General features: G+C 43.6%; 1 protein-coding gene across 1 annotated transcript in view; it reads right to left on the bottom strand.

Moving 5' to 3' along the window:
- Positions 1-14,381, bottom strand: part of LOC100116106 (somatostatin receptor type 2) — an 87,167-nt gene extending 72,786 nt beyond the window's left edge. The window contains exon 1 of the mRNA XM_031922804.2: positions 14,045-14,381. The gene's annotated coding sequence lies outside the window, so the exon portion shown is untranslated. The remainder of the gene's footprint in view (positions 1-14,044) is intronic.
- Positions 14,382-18,315: the final 3,934 nt, after the last annotated feature.

The following is an 18,315-nucleotide window of genomic DNA, read 5'->3' as shown; positions in this document are numbered from 1 at the left end:
TCTTCTTTTACCTCGGCATATAAATGTATATAGGGTATAGAAAAAAAATGTAGGTCTCATCCGGCTGCGCGTCCAAAGCTGTCAGCAGCCTGACAAGATCTCGCAATCCGACAATTAATCCCTCCAGCAAGCTGTATAAAAAAACATTGAAGCTCTCGAGAAATTCTCCCTCTCTCTGTATAGATATATACAGCACCTGGGCAATTTCTACTCGGCTGCATGACTGACGCGGGCAATTCGCGTGTACGCGCGCCCATAGAAGCCTACAGTACGGTGATTGACGAAGGCCTCTTTTGTGCGTTTGTCCAAGGCACAGAGAGAGAGAGAGAGAGAGAGAGAGAGAGAGGGCTGCGGCTAATATACGTATATATACGCGCCGGCGAGAAGAGGGAGAGAGAAAGTGCGTATGCGCGTACAATATTGTCGGCTGAGCGCGATGATGAGACGCGCGCGAGGAAACGTGCCGGCAACATAACGCGGGTCATGGCGCATGTCAAGCCCCAAGAGGGTGCGGCAACGCCGGAACACGAGAAGAGAGAGAGAGAGAGAGAGAGAGAGAGAGAGAGAGAGAGAGAGAGAGAGAGTCGCCGCTATATCCTTTGCGAGCATTCCTCTGCGTGTGCGGGTGACTTTGTCTTTATCTGCTCTTTCGCCTCGACAACTGTAGTATATTTGGAGCGTGTATTTTTGCAATTTTCAAGGGGTCGGAGCACCGTATTTTATTTTTGGTTTTTCAAGTGTGGCATTGTTATTTAACGAACCAATAGGGTTATGCACATTAATATACGCCGTGGACTCGACAATCCCCGGCAATTGCTCTTTTTTCTGCTTCTCTGTCTGTTTGCTTGGGTTTCTCCGCCGATTTTATCCAATCTCGTCCTTTTTCTACCGTTTTTTTTCCGAATGTTCGACAGAGGGTTCAATAACTCATTATCGTTGCTCTCTCTCTCTCTCTCTTTCTTTCTTTTTTTGGTGGTAGGTACATTCTGTTACAATGCCGCTACTCTAAGCGGGTCTTGGGTGCCTATCACCACTACACAGCGTGTCCTCAGGTAGCGGATAGAGGAATAGCCCCTGAGAAAGAGGTTAGCTGCGAATAAATTGAATAAGCAGTCGCGGACAGCCGATAGGAACAGGCGTGGATTGTGATGAGCCCACACTGTCGAACGCATTCATCTAGAAACACTACGCAAGCACTACAACAAAAAACTCTTCACATTATCTCTTATCTCTTAATCTATCTCTTTCATCACACATTACAAAAATGGGCAAAAATCCTGCTATGTTATGGATGCGGGAGCGATGACAACTGTCCCGAAAGGGGATCTGTAGAATGATTCGTCACCTGGTCTTACGCGACAACGATGCCAGCGAAAGCCCGCTGCCTTGCAGGGGGGCGTTAGGATGCGAGAATGAAACCGTAGTGTGTCTGACGACGAGTTGACACTGTCCTCGTCAAAGTCGGAAAGCTCTCATACTTAGTTCTGGAGAGGTATGGGGGTTATCACCTCTAGAACGGTCGACTCACTTGCGATTGGAACAGGGTTTAACATACTATCATGGCTCAAAATAATCAAAACCAAACCAAAAGGGACTTAAGGGTCGGAACTTGGAATGTTCGCAGTCTATACTGAGCAGGCGCGTTTATAGAACTCATAAAGGAAGCTGATAGGTACAATCTAGATTTGGTAGCAATACAGGAATCGCGGTGGCCAGATGGCGGAGTACTAGCATCGGGTAACTTCACGTACCTGTATGGGGCCGGGAGCGGGGGATCCCTAGGCACCGGATTTCTCCTAAGCAAAAGCATCATACATTCGGTTAAAAGTTTCAAATTTGTCAATGATAGGCTCTCGTACATCATCATCGAAGGTGAATGGTATATGTAGATATGTATTTATTAATGTACACTGTCCTACGGAGGACAAAGAAGAAGAAAATAAGGATCTCTATTACGAAACTTTAGAGCAGGTAATCGATCAGTTCGCGGCTTACGACACAAGAATAGTATTAGGCGATTTCAATGCTAAAATAGGTAGGGAGGAAATGTTTAGGCCTACTATAGGGAAGGAAAGCCTGCACGAAGCCAGCAACGATAACGGTATTAGGGTCATAAATTTCGCGGCAGCAAAATATCTTATAATCAAAACTTCGTGTTTTAAGCACAAGGAGATAAACAAAGCAACGTGGATATCGCCGGACGGGGCCACACAGAACCAAATCGATCATTTTCTCATTGAAAAAAGACATCATACTAATGTTCTCGACGTAAGGGCTCACAGAGGGGTAGATAGCGACTCGGATCACTTCCTAGTAGTAGCCAAATTAAGAGCTAGAATAGTAGCAAATCAAAATAGTAAGCGAACAAACAAGGTAGAAAGCTTCGATATTGAAAAGCTACGAGATAGAACAGAAAGAATTAGGTACCAGATAGAAATTAATAACAGGTTTCAGGCACTTGAAGAAGCAAACACATCGCCGGAGGGGAATGACGAATCGAATAGCTTATGGGGGAACATCGAAAAAACGGTAAAAGAGGCCGCGAACAAAGTACTGGGTAAAAAGAAAAAACCAAAGAGCAAACCATGGTTTGACGAAGAGAGCGAACTCTGGTTTGAAAGGCGCAAAAAGGCTAAATTAGATAGCTTACACAATAGAAGCGATAGGACCGTAGAAGAGTATTCTAACGTAAGGAAACAGGCGGGCGCGATCTACAGAAATAAGAAGCGGGAGTATTAAAAGAATCTTATTAGGAGAATAGAAACAAACAGTAAGGAAAATAACCTCCGCGAAATGTACAGAGCGATTAACGCCATCAGAAAGGGTTTTAGGAGTAGGCGCAATTGATGAAGGACGAAAACGGAGACCTCGTAACAAATGACAACGAATTACTGTCGCTGTGGAAAAACTATTTCGATAAATTATTAAACGTGCACGAAAATAGCGAAGAATTAGGGGACGAAATTCACACTGCTGAACTCCATGTGGATGAACCGAGCTACCAAGAAGTAGAGGCCGCGATTAAAAAACTAAAAAACAACAAAGCAGCGGGAAATGACTCTATACCAGCTGAGTTACTCAAATATGGGGGTGTCGAGCTTACTTTTAAAATCTATAAACTAGTATGTGCCATCTGGAAAAATGAAACAATACCCGAAAATTGGAAGGAATCTATCATTATACCGATTTTTAAAAAGGGGGATAAGACAGGCTGCAATAACTATAGGGGTATCTCACTTTTAGCAACGTAATACAAGCTAGACTCACTCCATTCGCGGAAGATATAGTAGGAGATTATCAGTGTGGATTTCGGCGCAACAGATCGATGAGCGATCAAATGTTTACCATAAGACATTTGTTAGAGAAAAAGTGGGAATTTTGCGAAACCATACACCAACTATTTATAGATTTTAAAAAAGCGTACGATTATATTAAGCAAAGCAAAATGTATCAAATTCTAGTACTTCTCGGTGTACCAAAAAAATCCGTGAGATTGATTCAAATATGCCTGAATGGAAGCACGGGAAAGGTCCGAGTAGGCGGTAATGTATCAGAACCCTTCACGATACGCGATGGTTTAAAACAAGGGGATGAGCTCTCTACGGTGCTGTTCAACTTAACGTTATAGTATGTCGTTAGAAAAATACAGGTTAGCCAGCTGGGCGCAACGCTTAATGGAACAACGTAGATACTAGGCTACGCAGATGATTTGGATATACTAGGGGATTGTAGGGAAACGGTAGCAAGAAACGCGGAAATCCTCATAAAAGCGGCAGAGTATACAGGGTTAGAAGTGAGTGAATCCAAAACAAAGTACATGATTGTGGATAAACTAGGCATCTGCAGAGGGGAGGGAGATTTCAGAGTTGGAAATTTTACTTTACAAAAGGTTAGCGAATTCAGATATCTGGGTACGACCATAAATGATAGAAACGAGATTAATGTCGAAATAAACAAGAGACTCCATTCGGGTAATGCTTGCTTCTACGCCGTGAGTAATTTACTTAAGTCGAGGCTGTTGTCTAAAAACGTTAAAATAAGAATATACAGGACAATAATACTGCCGGTGGTTCTGTACGGGTGCGAAACGTGGGCTCTCATTAAGCAGGCGGACAACCGTTTTAGGGTATTTGAAAATAAAGTCTTGCAAAAAATATACGGGCCGAGGAAAGATGAGGAAACCGGGGAATGGAGGAGACTACACAATGATTAGTTACACAATCTGTACGCATCACCAACTATTAACAGAATAATAAAATCACGCAAATTGGGATGGGCAGGGCACGTAGCGAGAATGGGAGACGACCGTACGGCAGCGCGTGTCATGAAGGGCAGGCCGATGGTAATGCGACCTTTAGGTAGACCTAGATGCAGATGGGAGGACAACGTAAAAGCGGATCTAGTAGAAATAGGACGGGTGGGTGTCGATCGGAGGGGTGCATCTTGGGTGGGATTGACACAAGACAGGGCAGCGTGGAAGGCTTGCGTAGATGAGGCGATGAACTTTCGAGTTCCAAATGCCATTTAAAAAAAAAAGATACATTCGAAGTTGGATAAATCTTTATCTTAATTTGAACGAGGAACGAGTAAAGCATGTTTGTGCGAATTTGCTGGAAAAAAGTATGGACTTTTTTCAGTCGCGGTGCACTTTGACTAAAGGAAGAAATATAATGAGATGGTAAATATGCGTCATGTTTTTTTTTAAATCTTATAATCGTAACAATAAAATACAAATATTAAATATCGAATAAATTTTAATAGAAATTGTGATCAATATATTTATAAGACGAAGACAATGATGGCAATTTTGCAATGATTTTTTCAAATACTCTCGTATCGCAGATTTATCGCAAGAGCCAAGTAAAACACAGAATATCGTGATTATTACGTCAATCCATAGAGAGAAAAATACTTCTACTTTCTTGGAAATCTAATCAAATCATGTTCCGTTGATTGTCGGTCGAACGATACGCATTCGAGGAAATTCAATTGGCATAAATTATACTCTATCCCTATAGAGCAACACTTCTATCACATTCACGCGAATAAACCGATAAAATATCCCTGGTAGAAATTAACCTAAAAACTGACAAATTCTTGTGTTAAAATCCTAAGAACTTGTCAGTTTCTAGATTAATTTCTACCAGGGATATTATACTTCCAATTCAATCTATTTTCATACCTTATGCAACATCGCCATCCCAAGCGGAACACAATATCACTGCAAAGTTTCTCAATATAAATTTCAATTTTAATATTTACCTTACACCTCGTGCAAGGAAAAATAAAGTTGTCTCAACCCGCAATTCACTCGCAGCATCTCCTTATTACTTCGTTAGCAACCCAATCTTATAACATAAGCTCCAGTTACGAACTTCGTCGCGACTCTCCACACATACACACACATGAGCGCATATAGCACTTGAAGCCCGATCGAAAAAAGAAAGGAGATCGCGAAGAAATATATCTTTCTCGAAAAACAAACTAGCCCCGTCGGCTGAAGCAGCTTTTCGAGATCCGCACACGGGCGAATTCCCAATTGGCGCATTCGTAGCTCGTGAAAGCATATACGCGCATCCCCGGGGCGGGTAAGAGGAAGGCGAACGAGTAGAACGATTTATGTATCTCTGCGCGCGGTGGTACACCACCACGAGAGAGATACTTTCGAGAGTTGTATTGAAAATTTCGCGGATGCTCTTCTTATACCAGAGCGAATACATGTTCCGCGATGCTTGGGAAATCGATCTTTGATCTAGGTTGGATTCAGCTCCTTTGTTTATGTAAGATGTAGGTAAACATTTATGTTGTTGTTGCTGTTGTTGTTGTTGTTGTTCGGTATCGCGCACCGCGTTTGTGTATCCTTATCTTGGATACTGTATATTACTGTGTGGACTTAGCCATGCAACGATGAAAAAAGGGTGTTTTATATAGATTGGATAATATATTTTCAGATTTAATTACGATATACCTATGAGTGACAGGATATTCGGATGGGCTGCAATTTTAAGGGTTTTCTCGCACGAAGAGAGCCCTTAAAGATGGAATTGCACTTTGCATCTGTCAAGAAAGTAATAGTGTCACGCGCGGGCGCGTCGTCTGGCTGCTTTTACTCTTTAAAGGGTGCGATATAAATGGACCGATTTGAGAAAGAGAAATGTAAGTCTGATATTAAAAGTGCTTGAATTACATTAATAATATTAAAAACATTTCTGAGCAATATATTCGCGTCTAGAAACGCAGCTTTGTAATTGCTGTCTATGTACAAATGATCTGTAATCGTTTTAAAATTTTAAATGGTTTCTCATTGGATTAGGTCGATCCAGAAAAAAAGTAGATCTGGTTTGACAAGTAAAAAAATGCATAATTGAGTAAATTATAAATTTTGACTTTACGAAGATGAGTAAATCTTAGCATTTCCATGCCAACTTTAATTTGATTTCCTAACTCAACACTGAAACATAAATATGTTAATGTAAAGATATTTTCGTTCATAATCTTCACCAAGTTTCACCTAAAGTCGAGCGCCTAGAAATATTTCACTACATTTTCATTACTCAACCATTTGGCATTCTCACGAAAAATTATCGCGTCTAAGGAACAAAAATAGCCTACTTTGAAGGGGAACGATAGTCATCCTCCTGTATAGGGTGCAGATTACGCACTCGTATATACACCTATAATACATATCTACGACTGTAGGGGAGAGAAAAAAAGAACTTCCATCTTCTCGCTTTATCTCCAAATGTGGCGACGGTGAAACGAGGGATAAAGTAATTAACTCAATGCGCGCGTTGAATTCAATTTTGCCTCGATATAAATTCAACCCTCCGACGCATTGACGACCCGCTAAAATCTACAGGGTTGTACACCCGCGTGCGGAGATAACAAACTTGCAAATTTATATACTGCGATACGCCATGGATGCATATCGGGTACGTTGGATCTTGACGAAATTGGCTTTGGTTTGGAATGGAAATTTGCATACACGATTTCGAAAATTCGAAGCCCGTATAAAGGCACTTACAAAGTCAATGCAGAGAGTAAAATCCACTTTGACAAATCGTAGCTTTGTATGTGTTTTCTTTCGCATTCATCCGATATTTTGAAATATTTTAAGAATAACAACAATTTAACCTTTATTCCAAGGATACTTACAGCTGTATTGTGAAAGAATCGCTCCACACGAGGTTGAGATCGTGAGGGAGAAAGAAAATAATGACGCGATTTCAACTGTACGTTGTCGGAAACTCTCGAATGATCGAGTGTCTATATTTTATAATATCCCACAACATGGATCAACAGAATAATCCCTTTGTATATTATACAGATACAAACAAAAAATTCTGAATCATATGCACCAAGTTTCGCGCTTATGAGTCACGTCCAAATTAGTCTTGTATGACCGTCGCTTATAAGCTTCTCACGGCAACTCGGCTCTATACGCCCACATTAACGTAATTTCGCGCTTACGATTGCAGCCGAGCTTGCTGTATTCTCAGCGCAGAGTTTCTCCGTATACCGCGAGTATACGCGCATCGGTCACTCCGAGATTATTACGTATACATTAACCCTTTGGAAGCTCAATACTAGCCGGGGATTCAGAGGTGCCGGCCGTTTGACCCCCAGATGTACGCGAGCTTGCGACGTTAAATATTGACAAGCCGTCACTGCCCAGATGTATATATATGCGCGCATGAATTAGGTTTCCAGTTTCCGATGCCGCAATTACGCGAGCGAGACTCATTCTTCGCGCGAAGTCGAAGTTTCCTTATCCGAATATGAACGCCAGAGAGAGAGAGAGAGAGAGAGAGAGAGAGAGAGAGAGAGAGAGAGAGAGAGAGAGTTTAGATTTTTTTTTTAGATTTAGATTTATATGCTTTTATTATTGTACATTATGTTATACATATTTAAATATAGTAAATACAGATAAGATAAAATTGTTGTGTAAGAAGTGATAGTGTGAAGAGTAAATGGAATGAGGTGAAATGAGATGGATGGGTGTGTATGTTTGCGTCATGTTTGCGTGTTTTCCAATTTAAAGAAGTATGATTTAGCTGTTTGTTTAAAGTATGATATGGATAGTGTGTTGCGAAGGTGAGATGGAAGGCTATTCCAGAGGTAGGAAGCACTGATGAAAAATGAGTTCTTCAGCGTCTCCGTCTTGAAGGACGGAATGTCCAGGGGGGTCACCTCACCTCTTACAGGCCTGAGTGCGACGTGGAAATCAAAATAGGCGAATAAGTAGGTATGTGCGGAGGTGTTGAACATTTTCCTTAGAAAACAGGCTATGAAGTATTTCCTACGTCCGGCGGTGGTAAGCCATTGCAACTCACGCCTATAAGGGGAGATATGCTCGTCCCTCCTTACACCGTAGATATAACGGATCCCCGTGTTGGCAAGCCTCTGCAGCCTCAAGTCAAGTTCCTGTGTCAGGTCGCAGTAAGCCAGTGAACAGTAATCGATGATGGGAAATAGGAGTGCTTGCACCAAGTGTTGGCGCAACCTGAGAGAGAAAGAGAGAGAGAGAGAGAGAGAGAGAGAGAGAGAGAGAGAGTGAGAGAATGTTTGAGTGTTATTTATAGAGATCGGGACGGATCCCTCCCTTCCGATGCTGTGTATAGCAGAGTATGGCGTATGTTTGTGAAATACCAGAGGGAGGAGTGAAAAAGTGCGAACGGGGCTGAAAAGTTAGATTCGTGCGATATGAAATTTAGCCGAAGGATAATCCAGTTGTGCTGTTTGCGGAACAAGGGCTGGAATTGATGGTATACATTGATACTCCACGATTTTGCGTAATCCGCGCAGCTCTTTCAATTTAAAATTTCATTTTCGTTATATATTTACGCGATAAATTCACTTCCTGCGGGCAGGCTTCGAGAGATGAATATTTTTTCGAGATTATGTCGGATGTGCTTAATAAATAATTAAGTTTTAGTAAATTTAAATCGTCGCATAATTTTAGTTTTACCATGAAAGTATACTGCATTATTGGCCGAAATTCCTGTGGTAAATTAATATCGCTGCACTTGCATTAGTTAACAGCTCGAATCAATTTGCAATGCATTCACTGTAATCTTCAATATTGCATTCTCACCCTGTAAGACTTTGTTAAAGCAAAATCCAAAAATACTTCGACCGTGAGTTTAAAAAACTATAACAAATAACAATCGCTAACGAAACTTGGCTGCAAATTGCATATAGTAATATTCAGCCCAACTCCAATCGCGTACTATGCCAGCAGCGCGGTGCCCACAAAACCACACGAGCTACGAGAGCGTGGGGTATAGCTTCAGGGAGTCGGGGCACGCAGAAAATCACGAATTACGGGAAACAACGCCTTATCATCGTGAGGGACGAGAGATATACAGCGTTCGCGATAATTGTATCGCGCGGAGGCGGGCGTAGAATCTACATGTAAATTCGTCGGCGCGTTGCACATGCCGAATAAGCGGGCAAGGGCCAGATTAATGCAGCTATGTAATTAACTAATTAAAATTGCAGCGCGAGCATAATGGCCTAATTACACGAAGGGTCCGCGCGCGGCGCGATGACTTATGAAGAGGGTACCTACGTCGGCATAGCTGTGTACAGGTGAATGCGCGGAATGGTAAAGAGGATCGCTATATATACTGATTTTGGAACTGGTTAAGACTTGTTTACTGCTCAGGCCTGAGAATTTGGGAAATTCAAGCTGCTGGGAAGATGCATTATATTATTCGGGATTTGAATGTAACTATGAGATTAATGTTTTATACGCGTAGCTTTTGGAAGCTTTTTTTACATCGAATGAATTTGCATTGAAATATAATATTTATATTTTATTATAAGCATCGCTTCCATCGCTGCAAGCTTTACATTGACGATATTGAATTGGTTGCGTGCGTTCTACACCGCGCTTCCATTGGTTTACAACGATTTTCATGAAAAAAGCACACAATAAACAAACCACGTTAAAAATCAAAATAAAATCCCTTCGAATAAAACGTGATTAGCCGGCTGCAGCTAACACAGTAGTATATAAGCAATTTCTGATTAGCCACTACGATGTATGCGTTCAAACATTTGGTCCTTGAAACTATCCTGCAGCTATTAGAGAGATAGTGATGGTGTTGCACAGTAGGGGAAAGTTACAGCCGATGGATGGTATGATGCCCGCAGTCGCATCGTGCCCCTGTGTACCGTTAGCCCAAGAGCTGGAAATGCCCCGAGCGAGTGCTCCAATACTCGCTGCTCTCGGTCTTACTAATATACTACCCTGTTGTCTGGGCGCCAATTACTTTTTCTCGGTGTATGCTGTTTTATCAATTATTTACGAGAGAAACTGCACGGGGATATTTAATTAAACAGAACCGTCGATAAATTTTCCGGAGCTTTTCCACAACGTTCACAAAAAACAAATAACGTACTAAGCAGAACGCGGAACGTTCATTTGTTTGTAATTGATTGAACGCTAATATCAGGCAAAATTGAATATTCTGTTATGACGTGTGATTTTTTTCAGTGTTCCGAGAAACACAATAAAAATTCTAGCAGAGAATCGATAAAGCCTGTCGGCATAGCTTTGTGCTTGCGACGGATCATTTGGATCAATTAATCTATATGGTACTTCGAGTAAACAGTGAAAGAGTGCGATTCACTCTCTAAAATAATTTTAAAGCTCGATCAAACTTTGCTCTGCACTGTGTGTACTCTCTCCTGAATAAATATTTCATAATCGCGTTTCAAGATTCGAACGAAGAAATTTTTAACGATTTTCGCCAAACTCATGAATAGGAAAACGATTCTTCCTGATTTACGAAATATCGTTGGAAAACTTCTTAAAAACAAATTAAATCTGTAAAAATGTACTGTGTTGGTGTATACGTCTCATAAATATGAAGAAGAAACTCGCGTGCTGCGGTGTAAAATGTTTTTATTGTCTTTCTCCAGTTCAGAACAAGCGTAATATCTCTGGGAAAAAATTCATAAGAAAGTTGTCACCCACATACAGCCCGATGTATCACGATGTCCTTAACGCGCTTTGCCGTCTGACCAAAGCCGACCTTACTCCACTTGATCTCGTTCTATCTAACATTCGCAAATATACCACGCGGTATTCGCTAATCGAAAGCGAAATCTCAGCGAACCCGTTTAAAATCCTATACACCCTTTATCACCGAGGGATCTCATCACGCGTCGCAAAAAAGTGCTGCAGCGGCAGCACAAAAGCCACGACGATGATACGCGCGTCAGCCTCCGGCACCTTATAACGAGTCGCCGCGCTGCATCTCTATGTTATACAAGCTTATTCCCTATCCTTTCCGCACATACACACACGTGTATGACTGTATACCCAGGAGAGCTTCACACGGCGACCTCGTGATTTATGTGTCCCGAATGGCAGAGGCAGCGCAGATATACATGCGGAAACACGCGCGCGAGCAGTGGACGCGTTCAGTCTCGATATAATTATGACGCCCGATGATCGATCACGTACGAATGCGGACGTACGCTTGGTCGACGATGAATAACCTGATGCATACATTTATATATTTCGTTAAAGAGAGTTGAGCGCTAATGTGGCTTGTTTGCGCGGGCGAACTATACTTCTCCCTTATTCTCCCTGGGCGATGCATATTTTACGACTTTGTGTGTAGCTGAATAAATTAGCGAGTGGCTGATGAGGCCGCGACTGTTTTGTGCATACCAATCTTGCAGTGGCTTATATTCCTTTGATATTGCACTTTTTTACGGAACGCATTTTCATCGTTATATGACCAGAGAGAGAGAGAGAGAGAGAGAGAGAGAGAGAGAGAGAGAGAGAGAGAGAGAGAGAGAGAGAGAGAGAGAGAGAGAGAGAGAGAGAGAGAGAGAGAGAGAGAGAGAGAGAGAGAGAGAGAGAGAGAGAGAGAGAGAGAGAGAGAGAGAGAGAGAGAGAGAGGAGAGAGAGAGAGAGAGAGAGAGAGAGAGAGAGAGAGAGAGAGAGAGAGAGAGAGAGAGAGAGAGAGAGAGAGAGAGAGAGAAGAGAGAGAGAGAGAGAGAGAGAGAGAGAGAGAGAGAGAGAGAGAGAGAGAGAGAGAGAGAGAGAGAGAGAGAGAGAGACGAGATGCATTTGCAAAGGCACTGCTCATTATTCCAATCCTCGTTAGATCCGTAGCTTTTTTCATATCTCTCGCTGTAATAGCTTCGTAATCTCGGAACTTTGTTTTACGCGCACATACCTATGCTCTCGAGCGCGCGCGAGTGTCAAAGCGCGGGATTTTTCTCATTAGAAAAAAATCTCGAATATCATTAAAACTCGCCTTCCCAACGCCGGACGTATACCGATCACAAATGACGATGTGTATATGTATACCTCCCAACGTAATTCTTCGTGTCGGCGCTTATCTGTCGTCGCAGAAAGGGACACACTCGCGGGAGAGGTCGATAGAGCTTTTTTCTGCTTCTTCTTCTACTCCTTCTTCTCTTCCTTTTGCTAAGAATTTTTCTTTTACGACACACGAGTTTTATACCCCCCTGCGTTTCTCTGCGAGTATGTATGCGTTGCCGTTGCTCTGTTGCGCTGGCGTGGGTGCGTTTTATTTAGAATTTTTTCTGCTCTCACTCTCGCACTGTCTTTCTCTTTTTCTATCGGATTAAGATAAAATTATTTTTCCGATTGCGAAAGCTCGGCAATGGCTCTTTCGTTACTATATACGCTGGGCTGTAATTAGCTTTTCATTTTTCATTTATTCGTATCATATTGATGCATTTCCTGCGCGAGTTTCTTTTAATACTAAAATATTACCGTCTCTGTATTGTGGAGTATTTTTCAAACAAAGCTTTACGGAGCTTTTTTCGCAACAAAGGCGAAAAAGGTCCCGACAACTTTCTCGCATGCACGTCTCAAAGAAAGTACGAGAATAAAAGTAAAGCACGTGAATAATCGAGAGCGTCCACTCGGTGAAACAAAGTCCAAAGTGTCCATGCTTGATTTACAACGCGTCCCAGGGCACGGGCGTGCTCGCCAAGTTCTGCTCTAAATTTTCTTCCGAATTAGCCGTCCTAGCCTCTCGGATAGCCTCGAACAAGAAGAGACAACTTTCGTCTTTCTCGTGTCGAATGTGTGCGTGTGTGTCCACAATCGGAAACCTACACCGGAATCAACTCTCGTGTCTCAAAAGCTCTTCTCTCACTCTCCCTTTCCCGCAGAAACCTAAAAACCCTCTGGACTGGGAGCTTTCGATAAAAAAGGCGGCGACAAATCTCCCTGAGAGCAGTGTGTGCGGCGGTGGCAGAGGCAGAACAAACAACAAAAGGGGAAAGAAGGCTTTGGCAGAGGGAAAAATATCGCGATGCTTCTGGCTCATAAATCCTTTGGAATCGAAGCCGTCTCTCTACTCTGAGCTGAAAGCTCAGACATCCAAGCTTCTTTCCGATCTATAATACGCTTGCAGTTTAGCGTGTGCTACTATGCGCACGCGGCTTTGTTAAAACGTTTATATGTATTACTAGTACCCACGCTATACATCCCGCTCCATTCTAACGCGAAATTCGAGATCGAGTGGGCGACATGGCATACTGCACTGCATTCTTAAGTTTCTCAAAAACTGCGAGGGAACCGCATTCGCGTACCGTTTGAAAAACTTTCTCCCCGCGCGTCAGCGAGCCATTGCCCGAGGCTCGGGGAAAAAGAGCTTTTTTCTGCCATTATTCCGATATATACGCGGCGCAACGCCGCAGTACTTAATAATTTCGAGCGTACAATAGTCGGAAGCCATAGGGATACGTCTCTCTCGTTCGCCGCAATGATTTCAATCACGCAACAGCGGGGACCAAACCGCGCTAACGCGAATACAGCGCGCCGGTCGTGTGCTCCCATCGTAAGCCAATATATAGCACAGTTGTAAGAAAAAAGCGAGAAAGAAGTCGGGGAGGGCGAGGAAACCGCGCGCCGGCTGAAAAACAACAACAACAACGGCGGTGAGGGAGAAGACACTCACACGGCGCCGATATCTACCTCAGAGGGACTGACGACGGATGATCGATGGTCCATAAAACTACACACATAAAGCACGCTCGTTACCTCGAAGCGGAGACTGTCCGCTGCTACTTCCTCGGCTCGGTTCTCCAGCTGCTGGCGCGCGGCGCCGCATGGCGTGCACCACCTGCAGCTGCCGCACACATGTAGCTTTCCTCCGACAAACTCTCTTTTTCTATACAATCTCTCTGGTGCGGGTTATATCCACGCAACAGGCGATCGAATCTCGAAGGTACAGGACTGCGAGGCGCGACGACGTGCGTTAAACGAGAGGAAGCGCGAAGTCGAGGTTGGAAATAACTCGCGGAGCGAAACACACTGGCGCCGGTGGGAGAACAGCGAGTACACTGAAGCGGCGTCTCCGCGGCTGCCGCACGCACACAGAGAGTCGGGGTGTCGAGCTTGCGGCGCTTGCGCATTTTCTTTCCCGATGCGCGCGCGAGAGAGAGAGAGAGAGTGAGAGACGCCGCGGCTATACGCTATAATACGCGGGAGGGGCGGACGCCTACTGCTCTCGCTGCGATTAAATTAAACTCGCTGCTTGGCTATTCGCAAGCTCGCTCTGCTAGCGCGCGGCTTTGCGTTTAGCCGTCATTTTTTTTCAAGGGAGGCTGCAGTGTGCTTTAATTTTCGAGAGGGGGTTTATTTTGAAAGATAAGTACTCTTGGGAGCTGTGCTTCGAAATTGGAATTTTGATTATTTCGATTTTTCGTTCAGTTGGCGATTGTATTTCCGTTTGACAACCGCAATCTCGATCCTCTAGACGAAAGTTTTTGTTACTTAGTCGCTATAAGCTGCGCGTACTCGAAGAAGATTTGCCAGATACAGACTAAGGAAATAGTACCGATCATTACTATTCGAGTACACATCCTCGACGTTTTTTAAGCTGATATGCGTCGTTATACGTTATACGTATTTTTCCGTGCTATACACGCACAACCCGACGTCGTATTTTTTTCTCTCCACTTTCCTGAAGCTTCGCGTGCGGGAAAACATATCCCTGCCCGCCGCCGCGTGTTATATGCAGAAAATGTTGTAGTTTATCATAAAAGAGATTTAAGACGGTTTCCGCGGCGGCATCGGTGCATTTATACAGAAAATCGTATGTGTGCTGTAGTAATTTCGTGGGTTCTCCATATAAGATCGCCTTTTGCTTGTGAAAAGCTCCGAGCTTGCGTATATTTACAAGAAACTCATAGCGGATATCAAAGCTCTTCGCTGCGCGTTAATCACGCGCATACTTCCATAATAGCATTATTTTGAAAGAAAACAAATTACGAGTGCTTTCCTGTGTGAATGAAATTGACGCCTTTTTGAACGAATGAAAATTGCGCTTCGAGAAAAGCTCCATCAAGAGTCGAGCAGAAGCGATCTCGGCTACAACAGAGTAATTTTTTCCCAAGGACAAGCTTATTCAAATCAGAAATTTCACGCACTGCACCGGAGTCCCGCAATCAGCCTTTCAAGATCTTTCTTCAAGTTCCGCGGCGCGATCACACCAGAGTGCTTTCGGATCGTAATTTCAAAATTTTTTCAAGTGCATAGAAACCCGAAGAAGCTTTTTTGTAATCTGCGGAGCAAAAGCATATCCTTGAAATTACTCTGAAAGGTGATCGAAATATAATATCGGCTTTATAATCACGCGAGCTTTCTTCGTATAAAAATAGAGAAATATGAGAAAAGTCATTCGTCGTAAAAAGCTCACATAATGGCATAAGTATCCCGCGCGAAGTGCACTACATCGACTATATGGCAAAGTGACGTGGACAGCGTTTCTCCGGCGCTAAAACGATAGCCGATAGTGTTGACGTGTACGTATTTCACCAAAGATATGGCATCCTCCAGCCTCTTTAAAAGTGTGATGCATTGCATTTGCACTTGAATCTACGAAATAACACCAGAATCTCCATTAAGTCTCACCGCAACTTCTCGACCTCGGCGTGTCAGGACTCGTATAACAATATTCATATGCAGAACCGAAATATCTTGATTAAATTACGCACCTCATTAGAACTGCAAGCGAACTAGACCGCACGAGCATTGAAACAATAAGCAACTTTGCTTTCTCGCTCCGAGTCGCATCAGAGGAGCTCAGGTCCAAAAGTCAGACTAAAGCTTAAATATAATAACCCTCCGTCTGTATTCCAAGAGTCTAATTCTAAGCTGACTCGGCCACGCGCGGAACAGCGTTAGGTATAGGATGACGAGAAGGACACCGGAGCCTACACACACGGCTTCAATTATCATAGCCTCTTATGAGAGATAAAGGGAGAAGCTAATGGAGCAGTATATACGGAAGGGAGAGCGAGAGATAGCTGTAACCAGGTCGCGAACGGGCCAGACACACCCCCTATACACGTGAGAAACAACAGCAACGAGGAGAGACTAGGCGGCTGCGCGAAATTCAAATGATCGCCGGCGCCAACACCTGCCCGACTCGTAAACGCCAGCGTCGAGAGAGAGAGAGAGAGAGAGAGAGAACGTTTGTGTATATAACCGAGAGGGTTTGTTGCGCATACAGAGGGTATAGGTTGGATTGCCGATTCTCGTCCCGGGGCTTATTTTTCCCGATGTGTTGTTATTTAGCGCGTTTTATCGGGCAAAGTTTATTTGTCGACAGGCTGCGGTAACGTTTACTGCTCTGACTTTGCATTTTGGGAGAACACGCGGTGCAGTGTACATACGAGCCGTGGCTTGAGCGAAGCGGGTTTTGTTGTTTACGCTGCTATGGCGTGTTGAATGTTTTTCATTTTCGGCATGTTTCTGCTCGTTCTGCAACGAATTCGTTCGTAAAAATACTTTTGCTGTGGATGTACTCGTTATTGCTTGTGGCAATCGATTTCCCTTAGTACTGTAATCCCCTATGCTGATGAATTTAAAATAAAAGTGCAAATTTATCGACGCATGTCGCAAGGTTCATCCAAAACAAGCAACTGTACAATCGCAATGACAAATAGTAGTCATACAGCGCAAAATCCAACGATCTCAACGCACCTCCGGTGTCATCTTTGCCCCGCAGCGATGAAGGGCAATTTCCTCCTCTGTTAAATTCTGATATCGAGCGTGTACACATACAAGCTCTGCTGCAGCGACATGTCTTTGCGTAGAGTCGCAAGAAGGAAAAAAGGTGATAGCTTCCTCTCGCGCCTCGATCTCTGTCCCATCTTCTTTTCTCGAGCGAATACGCAGGAGATGAAACCGCTCGCGATCGATATTTCATCAAGGAAATAATCGAATGCATAGCATACAGGATCTGTCGAAGGCAATGGCAGATGATAGATAACGGAGTCGTGGAGATGCGCCTCTCGAACAAACCGAGCATGCGTTTTCTGACATGCGACAGTGTAGCAAGGTATACGTACGTCGCGCTTTGATTGGCGCGGCAATGTTGACGATGCTTCGATTTTCAGGCAGCTGGACAACCGGAAAGTTGCTACACAACGCGAGGACGTTCTATTTCGCTAGATGGAATCGATGCCATCTTAAATTTTACGCAACTCGAATTAAATTCAAACCAAGCGCGCAAAAAGCTCAAATTTAGAAGAGATCAACTCAAGCCGAACATTAAGCGCTTCTCTGTCCCTCGTCTCATATCTGTCGAGTCATCGACAAGGTCTCAAGCAGCACACACACCAGCCTATAAACGAAGACAGAGTCTTATATTGTCTTCATTCGGAAGAACTAAAATTGATGCGATATCGAGCTTGCAAGCTCTATATATACACGATAGGCTTCCCCAGCGACCTGATTGATGCCTTGCATCGTCAAACTCTGGAGATTTATTATTTCCCAGACACATGCCTGGGAGGAGCTTCGGCCGATTCACGCGCGTGTGCGAGCCTTATTTTTTCCGGGTGTGGGGAGCTGAGAAAAAACGCACACCGAAAGCTTATCCTTTTGCGGAACGATAGGCGAGACAAAGGAAGAGAGTCGCATTCTTCTTTTTTTCGCGAGAAAAGGTGCGAAGCGCTCGCCGGGAATTTAATCGCCCCTCCCTCCCTCCCTCCCTCCCCCCGGCAATGATTGATAACTAACGAGTTTCCAGAGTTGGGCTGTGCCGTATATACGAATGAATCATTAGTAATGATCTCTTGATAATGCCGGGTAATAATTTATATCTCGCGGCTCTGCGTGTAAGTGTGTGTTTGCGGATATTATTAATGAAAACTTATCTGCGGTGCGCGCTAGAAAGTCTGGGGGGACTTTTGACGCGTTACGTATTGTAGGGACTATTTTTAGTGAGCGCGACGAGGGATGGGCGTCGGGGGGATTCATCAACATGAAAATTACATTAAAACGTTACTGTGTAGTATATA

This window comes from Nasonia vitripennis, chromosome 2 (genome assembly GCF_009193385.2).
Source record: "Nasonia vitripennis strain AsymCx chromosome 2, Nvit_psr_1.1, whole genome shotgun sequence".
Taxonomy (NCBI): Eukaryota; Metazoa; Arthropoda; class Insecta; order Hymenoptera; family Pteromalidae; genus Nasonia; species Nasonia vitripennis.
This window is presented reverse-complemented; position numbering and strand designations above follow the sequence as displayed.